The sequence below is a fragment of the Microtus pennsylvanicus genome, chromosome 4, assembly GCF_037038515.1.
Source record: "Microtus pennsylvanicus isolate mMicPen1 chromosome 4, mMicPen1.hap1, whole genome shotgun sequence".
Lineage (NCBI taxonomy): Eukaryota > Metazoa > Chordata > Mammalia > Rodentia > Cricetidae > Microtus > Microtus pennsylvanicus.
This window is the reverse complement of record NC_134582.1, coordinates 46,750,382-46,767,080: the sequence shown is the minus strand read 5'-3', so window position 1 is coordinate 46,767,080 and position 16,699 is coordinate 46,750,382. Positions and strand designations below refer to the sequence as shown.

Genomic DNA, 16,699 nt, shown 5'->3' with positions numbered 1-16,699 from the left:
CACAGACTTCTCCCAAAATGATTTTAACGCTAAAATTAGACGATATATTCGTGAAGACCTAATTTAGAAGGGATTTTACTCGATTTTTGGTTAGAAATAATTTCTTAGTTCTTTTAAACGAAAGGTTAGCCACTTAGTTATTGATATGATTTAGTATTAGGACAGCATAGGCTTGGCGTAAACTTTAGTGTCCTCCCCCTCAATATTAACCTCTTGGTGTCACTATTATTTTTTTCCTTGGACGTAAGAAGTCACCCACTGTGAATTTTGTTTGGTATTTTATTTGGCTCCTCAGATGGGCCATATTAAATCTTCACCTTATTAGTAAGTGGTAGGGCCTGAGATAACCCATAAGGGCTGATAGGATGGGGACACAAAGAATGGAGAACGAAGCCAAAATGCAGATTGAAAGATGGGAAACCACAGTTCAGCAATTGGTCCTCGTTTTATTCTTTATTCAAGACTTGGAATGTGGAATTAATTCCATTCCTTACCGTGAATTAGCACCTTACCAACTTTTGCTTGATTTTTTTTAAGAAATCAAAGGATAGGCTTTAGCAATAAGTCTTGGCACTAAAATGAAGCAGGGTCTTTGCTAAAAGAAGAATGGACTTGGGGCTGGAGAGATGGCTCAGCAGTTAAGAGCACTGGCTGTTCTTCTGAGGACCTATGTTCAACCAGCACCCACATGGCAGCTCACGACTGTGGCTCCAGTTCTAGGGGGTCTGATAACCTTCACATCAATGCCCATAAAATAAAGATAAATAAATTACCATTTTTTTAAGTATGAGCTTAGTGAAAGATCTCTTGAAAAACCATGTAAAGGATAAACATCCAAGTAATGTGTATATATCATCTCCTTCTCTCTCTCCCTCTCCCCCTCTTTCTCCCTCCCTCTCCTTCCCTCTCCCTCTCTCCCCCTCCCTCTCCCCCCTCTCATTTTGGAGATGGGATTTCTCTGTGTAGCAGCCCTAGTTGTCCTGGAACTTACTTTCTTTGTAGACCAGGCTGGCCTCAAACTCAGAAATCTTCCTCCCAAGAGCTGGGATTAGAGGCACCTGCCACTACCACCCAGCATGTATAAGAATTTCAAAGACTTTAACTGTCATAGATCCTTATAGAGTCTATTGGGAAGTTATCAATTTGAGTTGCTGTTTGAGTTATACCTATAGAAGATCCCCCAAAGCTGGGAGAGAAAGTGAGTTTGATGTGTGATAATTTGCAAAGATTCTTAATTTTTTTTCCTTAAGGTAGAGTCTTCCTAGCTCTGTTGGCTTGCAACTTACTGTGATGTAGACCAGGCTGGCCTCAAACTCCAAGAGTGCTGAGATTAAACCAACGAGTTAATAGCTTTTAGTGTTTGTGTTAATATCTGTGCTGTAGAGATTTCTTCAGAGAGGGCGATAACACTGACTCAAAACATACACTTAAGTCTTAAAATAACATTTGCCCCCAGCTGTTTTTGAGATAGGCTGTCACTATTGTTCAGGTTGGTATTTATCCTCAGTACTGGGATGCAGGCAGGTACCACCACACCTGCCTTCACTTTAAATCTTTTTGTACAGTACAAGGAATTGAGCCCAGAATCTTATGTATATTAAGGCAAACACTCTACCACTGAACTACATTCCCAGTTCTTATAAATCTTTAAAAAGGAAATCAGGTTTAGAAATGATCACTTGGCCTTAAAAATGTCTGTGTATGTTTCACCCATAGCCCACACTTGAACTATTTTACACCTTTCCTTGGGTCCTACAGATTGAGTTTTTGTTCAGGGCTTCTCTTTGTAGCCCTGGCTGTATGTACTGGAACTTGCTTTGTAGACCACTCTGGTCTCGAACTCACAAAGATCTACCTGCCTCTGCCTCCTGAGTTTTGGGCTTAAGGATGTGTACAACTACCATCTGGCTATTTGTTTCAATAAACCTTTTACAATTATGTGTTGTACTTTATGAATGTTTTGCTTTCATGCATCTGTGTGCTCACTGTATATGCCTGTTGAATCACCTGGAACTGGAGTTAGACGTGATTGTGAGCCACCATTCAGGAGCTGGGAATCCAACCTGGGTTCTCAGCAAGAACAAAAATAACAGCTCAGCTGTCTCAGTCCCCCAGTTATTTTCCTGATACAGGTTTGCATGTATTCCAAACTGGCCTGAAACTATGTATAGGGCATGACTTTGAATTTGTGCTCCTTCAGCCCCTACCTCCTGAATACTGTGACTGTAAGCATGTCCCACCCTGTTAAGTTTTAAGTGGCCCTGGAATCAAACCCAGAGTTTGAACTCCGCCATCTGAGGTGCATTCTTAGCTCAGTTTTTTAAATTTATATATGTATCTCTCTATTCCCATTTAGTAACCTAGAACCTGTGTTGAAGTCAAGTACGACTTGACTTTTCTTAGACTGCCAAAGACTAGAAAAACCCCTCTTTTATTTTCATCAAAATTATTGTGAAAACAAAAGCAGAAGTTGTGTTTCTCAATTGTTTTTTTTTTTGCGTGGCATATATAGTTTATATTGGCTTAATGGATACAGTTAAAACCATTCCTATCTTATCCTCAGCCCACTATATCTGATCTGGAATCCCAAGACTTGCTTGGTCTTAGTGTTGCCCTTCCTGTTGTCAGACTCTGAAAAGAGCTATTATTTAAATATCCCTTCAACCTCCAAATGTCACGAAGTGGTTTTTTTTTCCCTTTTGTTTTAAAGATTTATTTATTATGTATGCAGTGTTCTGCCTGCCCACCAGGAGAGGGTGTAAGATCTCATTATAGATGGTTGTAAGCCACCATGTGGTTGCTGGGAATTGAACTCGGTACTTCTGGAAGAGCAGTCAGTGCTCTTAACCTCTGAGCTATCTCTTCAGCCCATCATGAAGTGTTTTATCTGGTTCTAATAGAATTCTTAAAATTTTACCTCATTTGACAGGAGGCATCTTTAGAAATTCAGTATTTTGCTGGATGGTGGCACTTGGGAGGCAGAGGCAGGTGTATATCTGTGAGTTCGAAGCCAGCCTGGTCCACGGAGCAAGTTCCAGGACAGACTCCAAAACTAGAGTAACCCTGTCTTGAAAAGCCTCCCAAAAATAAAAAATAAGAACTCAGTATCTTACTTCTTTGATATATAATACAAATTTTTGTCTGAATTTGGTACTTTTTGTCTGAATTTTGTTACGTATTTTTTATTCTTTGAATTTCATACATGCATAGTCTGTTTTGGCCAAATTTACAGCACTTTTTATTTTCACTGCTGAGGAGTGGACCAAGGAAGGGCCTTGTACATTCTCAGCAGATACCCCACTACTGAGTTACCCCAAGTCCTGGAAAAAGCTTTTGATGGGCATTATTTTGATGTATATCTTGGAGATTTCTGAGCTAGTCTTTAGCCAAAATTTACCATGGAGACACATTATGAATAGTATGGTTATAGCAGGGATTTGAATTGTGTGTGCACATGTATGTCTTCATGTCTGTGTGTCTGTGTCTATACCAAATAGCCTTCTGTGTTTCAGTTTTCTTCTGACTTTATAGGTTTTGATGCTTTGAGGCCTGCCTGCCTCTCCTAGTACCACCCCCAGCCCTTTTCCAGTTGGCTGCATCTCATCTGTTGTGAGCTAAGAAACCAGATCACAGAGCTTATTAAAATTGTGTCTAAAATAAGATCCAGTAGGCTTTGAGTGAAGAGGGTTTCGTGTGTTCTCTGAACTGTATGGTCTCTGACTGATCAAAGACCTTTTTGACTTCCTGTTTTTCCTTTTACCTTTAGTTCTAAAGATGCAGGTGCCCTTGTTGAAATATAGGCTTAATTTTTCTGTTTTTGAGAAGGTTAGCAGGCTGAATATTTTGATTCCTCCAGGAGTTGTAGAGTGACAAAAGAGAAGGTACTAGTCTTGGGGGTGAAGCACAGTAGGGAGAGTGCTTGACTAGTTTGCAAAGCCCTGTTTTGATTTCTAGCACCTTGGATACTTATGTAATCCCAGAACTGAGAAGATGATGACAGGAGGATCAGAAGTTCAAGGTCATCCTCAACTACAAATTATATTTGAGGGCAGTCTTGGGTACGTAAGATTCTATCTTAAGCCAGGCGGTGGTGGCGCACGCCTTTAATCCCAGCACTCGGGAGGCAGAGGCAGGCGGATCTCTGTGAGTTCGAGACCAGCCTGGTCTACAAGAGCTAGGTCCAGGACAGGCTCCAAAACCACAGAGAAACCCTGTCTCGGAAAACCAAAAAAAAAAAAAAGATTCTATCTTAATAAGTAAATGAGCAAGTTCAGATACTTTAAAACATAATAATTCCTTACATATTTTAATGGTGTCTTGATAGTTTAAGGTTTGTGTACGTAGCTTTGAAATATAGTAATGCCATCAATGATCCAATAGTAAGGCAAACTTCTAAGACTCTTAGGAGACAAAACAAAGTTCACAGTTAAAAAAAGGTTTTGAACTCAAGACAGATAACTAAAAGTAGGATGTAACTAAAGTAAAGGAGAATGAGGGTGCTAGAAAATAGGGCATCTGCTACCTATCTCTCTTGAAATGTTGCTGGGATTAAAGTGGGTAGTACTGTCCTGATTCCTAATATTACTAAATTTAAAAATAGTATTGGCCATTGAATTAAGAATAATTGAAGGTAAAATGTTTGCCACTACACTTAATCTCCTGAATCTCAGAAAATAAAAACGATAACTGCTAGAAATGTGTGCTGTGTGTTACATTAATAATATTCATAGAGGTATGGGTTGAGTAATTTTTGGCAAAATGATGAAACAAATTACAAATATTCCTGTAGAATACTGAATACTAGCATGAGTGTTTGGTTTACTGCCCAGGGAAGCAGGCAAAGCTTACTCTAAAAGATAAACGTCATGGTATAGTTTTCTGGAAAGTCTCCCCTCATTAGACAAAGATTCTTAGATGGGCATACTCCCAGCTAAATTAAGAGGCAGAAGCAGGAGGATTACTTGAGTCTAGGAGTCCAGGACCAATGTGGGAAACATTAAGAGCCCATTTTTTAGAATAAAACAACTGTAGGCATAGCCAAATCCTGGAACACACTTTTAGTGCATGCGTGGTTCATGCTTATTTGCAACAGGAAAAGTCTTGTCAGTGTACTACTCTTTGTTTTGTTTTTTTGAGACAGGGTCTCTTATGTAGTCTTGACTGTCTTGGAACTCACTGTGAACTCACAGAGATCCTCCTGTCTCCTGCTCCCCAAGTGCTGGAATTAAAGGTGTGGGCCATATAATCATTTTATTAAGGAATAAGAAGTTTTGGAAGCAAGTTCTTTTTAGTGTGTATCTCTGAGTGCTAAGGAGTAGTTTTGATCTTACAATTCTGAATATTGTAATCAGAGAGATGGCTGCTGAAATATCTTAGGTAATTCCAGGACAGGAATTCCTGACTGAAGCCTGTTGCTGACAAAACTATTACAGCCCTCATGTTGGAAATGTAGGTGTACACTGCTTTTTTTTTTTTCCGAGACAGGGTTTCTCTGGTTTTGGAGCCTGTCCTGGACCTAGCTCTTGTAGACCAGGCTGGTCTCGAACTCACAGAGATCCGCCTGCCTCTGTCTCCCGAGTGCTGGGATTAAAGGCGTGTGCCACCACCGCCCGGCTACACTTGCTTTTTCTATAAAAATTAAGTTTTGATAGTTTATAGCGTAAGGAAACAAAATACCATTTGTTCTGTCTAGAGAGTCAAGTGAGATGCCATGTAATAGATTTCTAATACTAGCACTGCAACATATTCCAGGACTACTATCTGACAAGACGATGTGACTTGATTAATAAGACTAGAGCTAAAGGGCTACAGGAATGTCTCAGAGTGAAAAGCACTGGCTACTCTTCCAGAAAACCAGGGTTTGTTTCCCAGTACCCATGTGGCAACTTATATTGTCTGTAACTACAGTCTCAGGCACACATGGTGCAGACATACATACAGACAAAACACTTCTTTTTTTTTTTTGAGACAGAGTTTCTCTGTGTTCTGGCTGTCCTGGAACTTGGCTTTGTACACTAGGCTGCCTTGAACTCACAGAGATCCTCCTGCCTCTTCCTGAATGCTGGGACTAAAGGTTCTCCACCACTACCCAGTTTAAAACATTAAAAACAAACAACATCAAAAAAACCAAACCTCTGGCTGGATGGAAAACTGAGTTTCTTTCCTTTTTGATTTTTATTTAGTTTATGGGTGTTTTGCCTGCATTTACAGCTGTGTGCCAGACCACATGCAGTATTTGAAGAGGGTGTATGATCGATTTCCTGGAACATAGTTACATAGTGAGTCTAGGAATCTAACTCTAGAAGAACAGCCAGTGAATGCTCTTGACTGCTGAGCCTGTTCTCCAGCCTCCTGAAGATACTTTCAAAATTCTCCTTGGAAGCCAGGCAGTGGTGTGCAGGCTTTTAATTCCAGCACTTGGAAGACAGAGGCAGGTGAATCTTTTGATCTCAAGGCCAGCCTGGTGTACAGAGCAAGTTCCAGGACAGCCAGGGCTAAAGAGAAACCCCGTCTCAAAAACAACAAAAATAATAATAATAGTAATAATAAAATAAACATTTCCTTTGAATTGAATTAAATATTCTTATTTTCCTTTTGAAGAGGGAACAGCATCAGACATAAAACATATGAAGCATTCCCTTTGCCACTGAACTACAGCCCTGACCCCCCTTGTATTGAGTTGTTTGCTTGTTGAATTTTAGACATGTCACTCAGCATCTCAGTTTGTCCTTTAACTCTCGAGTTCCCTAAGTGGTAGATGTGATACAAACATGAGCCATTGTAGTAATAGGGGCGATGGCGGGGCTGCGTCCCCAAACACCCCGCCCACACGGCTAGCTTTACCCGAAATAATTACACGGAAACTGTATTCTTTTAAACACTGCTTTGGCCCTTAGCTCTAGCCCTTACTGGCTAATTCTCACATATTAATTTAGCCCATTTCTAATCATCTGTGTAGCGCCCCTAGGTGCGCTTACCGGGAAGATTCTAGCCTAAGTCCATCCTGGGTCGGAGCTTCATAGCGTGCGGCTTCCCTGGAGCAGGTAGCATGGCGTCTCTCCTGCGTCTGCTCCGGAGAGCAGAGCTGTGGAGTCTGACCTCACTTCCTCTTCCTCTTGGCATTCTGTTCTGTCTACTCCTCCCATCTATCTTCTAACCAATGAAATGGGCCGAGGCAGTTCCTTTATTGCTTAGCCAATGAAATCAACAGATTGATATATGACACTCCCACATCAAGCCATTAAAGCACAGCTTATTTGAAATTTTTATTTTATTTTTTTTAAGATTTATTTTTTGGGGGGGGGCATCACTGTTGGTATACACCATTAGTCCCAGCAATCAGGAGTCAGAGGCAGGTAGATCCCTGAGTTCCAGAACAGCTAGGGCTACGCAGAGAAGCCCTGTCTTGGAAAAAAAAAAAAAAAACAAAGGAAAAAAATTATTTTTGGGTCCTGAGTATGGTGGCACATCCTTTAATCCTAACACTCTGGAAGGAGGTCGAGACCAGTGTTGGGTCTCTGTGAGTTTGAGGTCAGTTTGGTCTAGATAGCAAGTTTCCAGAGCAGCTAGGACTACATGGAGAGACCCTGTGTGGGCTTATTCATATGAGTGTAGGTGCCTAAGAAGGCCAGAGATGTTGGAATCCCTGGAACTGGAGTTACAATTTTCTGCCACCTGATGTGGGTGCTGGGAACCAGATCAGTTCCAATCTCTTCAACAACAACAGCATTTAATATCCACAGTTTAATAAAGTAACTGCCTTATCAGCCTTTGGGCTTTTTTATTTGTTAAATTTTTAGGAAAATTTAAAACTCAGGCCTAGCTGGGTGGTGGCAGTACATGCTTTTAATCCCAGCATTCGGGAGGCAGAGGCCAACCTGGTCTACAAGAGCTAGTTACAGGCCAGGCTCCAAAGCTACAGAGAAACACTGTCTTGAGAAACATAAAAACAAACAAACAAACAAAAAAAACCCTCAAAACTCAGGCCTCTAGAAAAATTAAAAATCTAGTGTTATTTTTCTTTAGCTGTTTCTGAGGAATCTGCTGATGTGATTCCATGGCAATCCCTAGTTTTATTTTTTTCCAAAGTAGGGTCTTGTCACCTGGACTGGACTCAGGCTTGTCTCTCTAGCAGAGGATGACTTCAAATTCATGTCTCTACCTCCTGAGTGCTGGAATTAAAGAAGTATACACCATGCCTCTTAGTTTTGGTAGTTTAGGCTTCTTTCTCTTTCTTTCTTTCTTTCTTTCTTTCTTTCTTTCTTTCTTTCTTTCTTTCTTTCATTGATTGATTGATTATGTGTACAGTATTCTCAGTATTCTGTGTGCGTGTTTTCCTGCAGGCCAGAAGAGGGCACCAGATCTCATTCCAGATGGTTGTGAGCCACCATGTGGTTGCTGGGAATTGAACTCAGACCTTTGGAAGAGCAGGCAGTGCTCTTAACCACTGAGCCATCTCTCCAGCCCCTGGCTTTTTTCATATTTCCAAATATTAGGTTTAATTTGTTTGCCTTAGGCAGGAATGTTTTTGAAGCTCAGTGCTGTATATCTGCACCCTAGGTGGCAGATGATTTGTTTAGTTGGCTGCTTTTCATTGCATTCTGTCTGTTGGTATGTTGTCATTTTCCCATTTTATAAATACTTGTTAACCTTGTTTGTATTAGCTATCTATTGCCACTTAAGAAAGTGACTGTTTGGGGGCTGGAGAGATGGCACAGTGGTTAAGGGCACTGCCTGCTCTTCCAAAGGTCCTGAGTTCAATTCCCAGCAACCACATGGTGGCTCACAACCATCTGTAATGAGGTCTGGTGCCCTCTTCTGGCCTGCAGACATACACACAGACAGAATATTGTATACATAATAAATAAATAAATATTAAAAAAAAAGAAAGTGACTGTTTAAAACATACCACACTTCTTCATACAGGAATCTGAGAATTTCTAGCTAGGTACCTCCTGAGTGCTGGGATTAAAGGTATCTCCCATCATGCCCAGCTCTGAAGTTTTAATTACATGGTAGGTATGTATTCGGTTAGGTGCTTGAGTTGCAGGGTGGTTAGGGAGTTAAGAACTGAACTCAGGTCCTCCTCAAGAGCAATAATATACTCTCTTAACTGTTAAACCTTCTCTCCAACCTTCCTACTTTAAGAGGGCCTTCTCTTAAATGTTCTGTGTTTAGTCTTCAGCTTCACAGATAGTAACAGTTATGCTAAAGTATTGATTTTTATATGGATGTACTCTTGTATGCATATAAAGCAATGGAATCTAGACTTTGTTTCAATTTGGGCAATTGTTTATAGTTCTGTCAGCTATTATAAGGGTTCTAGTATCTATCTTCACCATTATGCCTTATCAAAAAGCAGATCACAAATCACAAGGACTGTAGGATATCACTTGACAACCACTAGGAAAACAGTAACTGCTTAGCTATCTTGCTGGTCCTGATAGTGAGTTTTTTTTTTTTTTTTTTTTTTGGTTTTTCGAGACAGGGTTTCTCTGTGGTTTTGGAGCCTGTCCTGGAACTAGCTCTTGTAGACCAGGCTGGTCTCGAACTCACAGAGATCCACCTGTCTCTGCCTCCCGAGTGCTGGGATTAAAGGCGTGTGCCACCACCGCCCGGCTCAGATAGTGATTTATTAGCTGCATTTTATTTAGTAGATGCAACTGCTGGAAAACTGAGAGTACTTATGGAGAAGGAAGAAATAATTGGTAACTTTTTGAAGAGTGTGTGTGTGTGTGTAATGTAGGAGCTGAAAAAAAATGACTCAGCAGTTAAGAGCACTTACTGCTATTCTAGTCTAGAAGTCCTAGGTTTCTTTTTTTTAAAAAAAATTTATTTATCACGTATACAATATTCTGTATGCCTGCAGGCCAGAGGAGAGCACCAGATGGTTGTGAGCCACCATGTGGTTGCTGGGAATTGAACTCAGGACCTTTGGAAGAGCAGGCAGTGCTCTTAACTTCTGAGCCATCTCTCCAGCCCCCTAGGTTTGTTTCTTAACTCCCACATGGCAGCTCACAACTTTCTGTAACTCCAGTTCTAGAAGGTCCGTAACCCTCTTTTGACTGCTGTGGGCAAAACACCATTAATTAAACATATATGCACACACATACATATAAAATGTGTTAAATCGTTATCTTAACGTCTTAATTTTTATCAATCATGTGCCATAAATTTAATTTTGTACTATATATATGTTTAAGTTTTAAGATTCTATTATTATTAATTTTTCAAGAAAGGATTTCTTTGTGTAACAGCCCTGGCTGTGCTGGAACTTGCTTTGTAGACCAGACTGGCCTCAAACTCAGAGACCTGCCTGCCTCTGCCTCCTGGGTGCTGGGATTAAAAAAGTGTGTGTGTTGAGATAGGGTTTCTCTGTTTAGTAGCTTTGGCTGTCCTGGAACTCCCTCTGTAGACCAGGCTGGCCATGAACTCAGAGAGATTTGTTTGCCTAAACACACAAAAGCTTATGTTAATTACAAATGCTTGGCCAATAGCACAGGCTTATTACTAGCTAACTCTTATATTTATAAAATTAACCCATTTCGGGGGCTGGAGAGATGGCTCAGAGGTTAAGAGCATTGCCTGCTCTTCCAAAGGTCCTGAGTTCAATTCCCAGCAACCACATAGTGGCTCACAACCATTTGTAATGGAGTCTGGTGCCCTCTTCTGGCCATCAGACATACACACAGACAGAATGTTGTATACATAATAAATAAATAAATAAATTTAATTAAAAAATTAACCCATTTCTATTAATCTGTGTATTGCTATGTGACTTGTTACTTTTATCTGTCCTCTAGCATCTCTTGCTTCTTTGGTGGCTGTCTGGTGTCTCTGACTCTGCTCTTCTTTCTCCCTGTATCCTCAGTTTGATCATCTCACCTGTACAGTTTGCTTGGCTATTGGCTGATCAATTTTTATTAGCCAGTGAGAGTAATACATATACATAGTGTAAAAAAGGATTGTTCCACTACACTCGAGCGCTGAGGTATTTTTAAAATTTTAAATTATATTTTATTTAATTTATTGTGTGTGGGTGCATGGAGTTATGCATATACCACAAAGTGTACATGGAGGTAGAAGGCAACCTGTGGAAGTTGTTTTGTTCTTTCATTGTGTGGATCCAAGGTAGAGAACTTGGGTCGTTAGGCTTGATGGGAAGCGCCTTTTGTGCTTAGCCGTCCTGAAGACTTTATACTACGTTATAATTTTGCTTCCTTGGATTCACTAAAATTCTAATGCTGAATATGGTGACAACACACCTGCCATTCTAGCACTTGAGAAGGGGAGGCAATAAGAATTATGAGCGTTTTGTGTGAATGATATATGTGAACCATGTATGTACTTGGTGCCTATGGAGTTCAGAAGAGTGGAGGGATTATTGTGAGCCCTCATATGGATGCATTGTAATATTTTGTTTTGAGACTGGGTTTCTGTGTAGCCCTGGCTGCCCTGGAATCTGTAGACCAAGCTGGCCTCCAACTCAGATTGTCTGCCTCTCCTTTTCAAGTGCTGGGATTAAAGGAGTGCACCACCTCTGTACGTGGCTGCATTATATTTTCATGCTTCTGTTATACTACAGAATACCTCTGCTTGCTACCTTTTCTGTATTTGTCCGGAAAATGCTTTTAGAACCCACAAGTGGCACTGTATGGTTTTTAAACATTCCTTGAAGAAAAAAAGAAAACAGATTATAGTAGGCACCTATTATCACTTTTATTAGTTTAAATCCATGAGGGATACAACATCACATGAATTCTGTGTCTGATTGCTTTGGAATTTGTCTTGAACCATGTCACTGTTTGCATAGGCCTGAGCTTCCTTTCGCCAGATTGCTCTGGTTTTGTTGTTTGCCTGTTCAGGAGTCCTTGCGTTGTTTTTTGTTTCATTTTGTTTTGTTTTTTGCTTTATGCATATGAACACATCTCTTGCCTAAGTAGAATTCAGTTTTATCTTGGGCATGAATATTTTCAGGTTTTTTTTTTCTTTAAAAAAAGATTTATTTATTACGTATACAGTATTCTGCCTGCATACCAGAAGAGGGCACCAGATCTCATTATAGATGGTTGTGAGTCACAGTATGTTTGCTAGGAATTGAACTTAGAACCTCTAGAAGAGCAGCCAGTGCTCTTAACCTTTGAACCATCTCTCCAGCCCTGAATATCTTCAGTTTTAAGAAGCACACTCATAGCCATCAAAAATGACCTTGAACCACAACCTTCTAGACATATTTGCATTTCCCAGCATGCCTCTGCAGGTGCCAAGATTGTGGAAATGAAATTTTTTAAATGTGTATAAATTTTACCTCTGTGTTGAGTATGTGTACCTTGGTCTGTTGCCCCAGGAACAAGAACATTGGATTCCCTACGACTGAGGTTAGAGATTTGGGGACTGCCACATGGATGCTGGAAATTGAACCTAGGTTTTCTGCAAGAGCAGCTCAGTGCTCTTAACCTGCTGAGCCAACTCTCCAGCTGTGTGTGTGTGTGTGTGTGTGTGTGTGTGTGTGAGAGAGAGAGAGAGAGAGAGAGAGAGAGAGAGAGAGAGAGAGAGAGAGAGATCGGCTTTGTTAAGCACTACTAAGTGACATCTTCAACCCTTTTAATGTAGTCTGGGCTGTCGTTGAACTCTTTTAAAGATTTTTATTTATTTATGAGTGCTCTGTTTGCATGTACACCTGCATGCCAGAAGAGGGCATCAGATCCCACTATAAATGGCTGAGCCACATTGTGGTTAGTGAGAATTGAACTGAAGACCTCTGGAAGAGGAGCCAGTACTCTTAACCTCAGAGGCATCTCTCCAGCCCTGATCCTCTCTTTCTAATGTGAGCCACCATATCAGCTTTATTCTTTTTGTTTGTTTTGTTTTGTTTTGTTTTATTACAGGGTTTCTCTATAATAATCTTGGCTGTCCTGGAACTTGATCTGTAGACTGGCAGCAAACTTACAGAGATCCACCTGCCTCTGCCTCCTGACTGCTGGGATTAAGACATGCCCTGCTATTGCCTGGCAAAATATTTTTTTCTTTTATTTTGGTTTTTTGAGACAGGGTTTCTCTGTGTAGCCCTGATTGTCTTGGCACTCTCTGTTGACCAGGCTGGCCTTTAACTCACAGAGACCCACCTACTTTTGCCACTCAGAATGCTGGGATTAAAGGCCTGTGCCACTACGACTGACTTCATTTGTTTTTAAATATGTGTGTATGGGGGTACACATGGGAATACATGTTCCCACAAGGCCAGAAGAGTGGGTTCTCCTGGGTATGACTTACAGGCAATTGGGAGCTGCCAGTATGGCTACTTGTAACTGAACTCTTTTTTTTTTAAAATATTTATTTATTTATTATGTATACAATGTTCTGTCTGTATGCCTGCAGGCCAGAAGAGGGCACCAGACCCCATTACAGAAGGTTGTGAGCCACCATGTGGTTTCTGGGAATTGAACTCAGGACCTTTGGAAGAGCAGGCAATGCTCTTAACCACTGAGCCATCTCTCCAGCCCCCAAACTGAACTCTTCTTAACCACTGAGGCATTTCCTCAGTCTGTCTCCCTCCCTCCCTCCCTCCCTCCCTCCCTCCCTCCCTCCCTCCCTCCCTCCCTCCATTCCTCCCCTCCCCTCCCTCCTTCCTTTCTTTCTTTGGACAGCCTTGCTATGTATAGCCAGTCTAGTTTTGAACTCATTCCTGCCCCCACTCGCCAAATGTTGGTATTAAAGGCCTGTACCATTGCACTTTATTGTTTTTTTTTTAAAGATTTATTTATTTATTATGTATACCACTTTCTGCCTCCATGTATACCCACATGCCAGAGGAGGGCACCAGATCTCATTACAGATGGTTTGGAGCCACCATGTGGTTGCTGGGAATTGAACTCAGGACCTCTGGAAGAGCAGACAGTGCTCTTAACCACTGAGCCATCTCTCCAGCCCCACCATTGCACTTTATAATTTAATAAATTCCAACTTTTACCACTTAATTCTAAAAAGTGATTTTTTTAAGAGACCCTACTTTCTAAAGGTATGCTTTGTTTCTGATTATATACATAATATTAGTTGATACCAAATCTCTCCTCAGTTTAACTATGGACTTTTGCTACAGAGACAAGGTTTCTCTGTAACAGCTCTGGCTGTCCTGCAACTTTCTATGTAGGCCATGTTGACCTTGAATTCACAGTTTACCTCCCAGTGCTGGTATTACAAGGTGTGTGCCACCACCATCCCCAACCCAGACTTAGTTTTTCTTATTGTCATGGTTCTGAATCTTTCCCACAGATCTGCCGTCTTCTGCTGTTGGTAGAAAATACTTTATTAAATGCCGTCTTTTTTTTTGATTAGACAGACAAAAGGCTCCTAGTTCTAAAGTTTATATGAAATGCAATCAGACATTTTTCAGATATATTTTTCACATTTGTTAATACAGTCTAGCTTTGTAGATGGGAATGTTCTGGAGAGGTGAAAGAATCTGTCAAACAATAATAGAATAATTTTTCTGAAACATTTTTAGATCTGAAATTTGGTTTTGCCTTTGTTTTTGTGTTTTTAAGACAGGATTTCACTGTCATCCTGGCTGGCCTGGAACTGTATAGGCTAAGGTAGTGGCTCAGACTCAGAGATCTGCCTGCATCTGCCTCCTGAGTGCCATACCCAGCTCCTTTGATAGAAGAACTACAATTTTTGTTTGAGTTTTGATTAATCGGATGAGACCATTTTGTATGTATATAGCCATTTGTATGGCAATGTAAAATTTAATAGCTTGGCCCATAACACTACACACACACTTTGAGTGGTGTTTGGGGTTGAGCCTTTTTCCTTTACCATTGAGCCTCCAGTCTACACATCTCATATCATAGAACCTATTGGTCTGTAAGAATTGTGATGTAGCCAGGCATGGTAGCACATCCTTTTAACCTTAGAACTTAGAAGGTAGAGGTAGGCAGTTCTCCGTGAGTTCCAGGCAAGCCAAGGTGACACAGGAAGAACCTTTCTCAAAAAAATAAATAAATCACATAAGTTCTCTGCTGAGAGAAAGCCACAGTTTTACAGGATATATTAAGAAATAGGATGCCATTGTGCCTCTTTATTTTTTTCTACAATTATGAGAATCTGTTTTTCAAAAATAATTTAGTGTCGGGTATTTTGTCATAGCCACAGAAGCAGACTAAGACATTCTCTTTAACTCATCTCCCCCAGCTCCCGTTTTACCTCTCCTGAGAACCCCATTATCCAGCCACTTTTTATGTGTTTTTTGAGACAGTGTTTCTCTGTAGCTTTAGAGCCTGTCCTGGAACTCACTCTGGGGTTTGGTTAGTATGGGAGAGAGTGGTAGTAACCCCTTACAAATAAGTATTTTGGATTTCTAGTTTCCTATATAGTTGCTTTTGAAAGTAAGATTGAAATACTGGAAGGGACCATGGTAACTTGAGTAGCAGAATAGGAACTCTTTTCTAGTGTCTAGCTTTTTCTTTGGGGCTTAGCAGTGGTGCTTTTGGCATTGATATCTGTCTATTAGCATAGACTGTTGTCATCTACCTGACTATGTGACACACTCATTTTGGAGAGCAGAGATAACCAATTACTGAAAATAGATTTTGGATCCTAACAGATCCTATGTCATGGAGTCAAACTTGCCTTGAAATAGCCTCCATTGTTACGAACTTAAAGAATTGGGAAGTAGCAGTTCTTGGCAGCTTCTGTTCTTGCAAATGTTTGTATTCATTTATTTGAAGGATTTTTTTCCTCTAGCTTTGCCATTACTTAGTGATTTTCTGTTTTGGTTTTGGTTTATCAAGACAAGGTTAATCTGGGCTATCCTGGAGCACACTTTGTAGACCGGGTTGGTCTCAAACTCCGAGATCCACCTGCCTCTGCCTCCCGAGTTCTGGGATTAAAGGTGTGCACCACCACTGCCTGACTGCAATTTTTCTAATTTGGCTATAATTGTAAAATTCTCATTTGTACTTTAGTAGGTATGTGGTCTAATGGCTACAGTATCAGAATGAGATGGTTAATTTTTCCATGTATCTGTCTTTTTTATGTCTAAAATGCAGTCAAGAAAGAAAACATTGGCTGGGTATGGTGGTACATGCCTTTAATTCTAGCAGAGGCAATTGGGTATCTGTAAGTTCAAGGTCAGTCTGTTCTACATAGGTGAGTTCCAGGCCAACCAGAACTGTCTCAGAAGAAGAAAGAAGGGAAAATAATATTGTCAGTTGCAAGGTGTGTTGAAGAATATTTCAGTTATGCCAGAAAATGAGTGTGCCACCTGTCAAGTATGGTGGTACACACCTGCAGTCTTGATACTTGGGAGGTGGAGGATAGGTAGATCTGGAGTCCAAGGGCAGCCTGGGTTACAAGAGACCATGTGGGGCAGGTATTGTCCGTGTAGTCAGTAAAAAACAGTATTACCTTTCTTTGGGTACTTAGTATGTATATATAGTTCAAGTATATGGTTTATTTATTTAATAAATAAGATTATGTGTATATTTTGTCTGCATGTGTAACTATGTATCATGTGAGTGCCTGGTATCCAAAGGGGTCAGAAGAGGGCATTGGGTCCCTTGGAACTGTAGTTCTAGTTGTGAGTTGTCATGTGGGTGCTTGGAATTAAAAGCCAGGGTTCCCCACAAGAGCAACAAGTAAAGCACTCTTTAACTGCTGAGCCTTCTCTCTAGCTTCTCAGCTATATGTTGCACAGACATTT

At 40.6% G+C, this 16,699-nt stretch overlaps 1 protein-coding gene across 1 annotated transcript in view; it reads left to right on the top strand.

The window, feature by feature from the left end:
• The window catches only part of Ube2d2 (ubiquitin conjugating enzyme E2 D2), a 41,468-nt gene that overhangs the window by 1,217 nt on the left and 23,552 nt on the right, over positions 1-16,699 (top strand). The gene's annotated exons all lie outside the window — the stretch shown is intronic.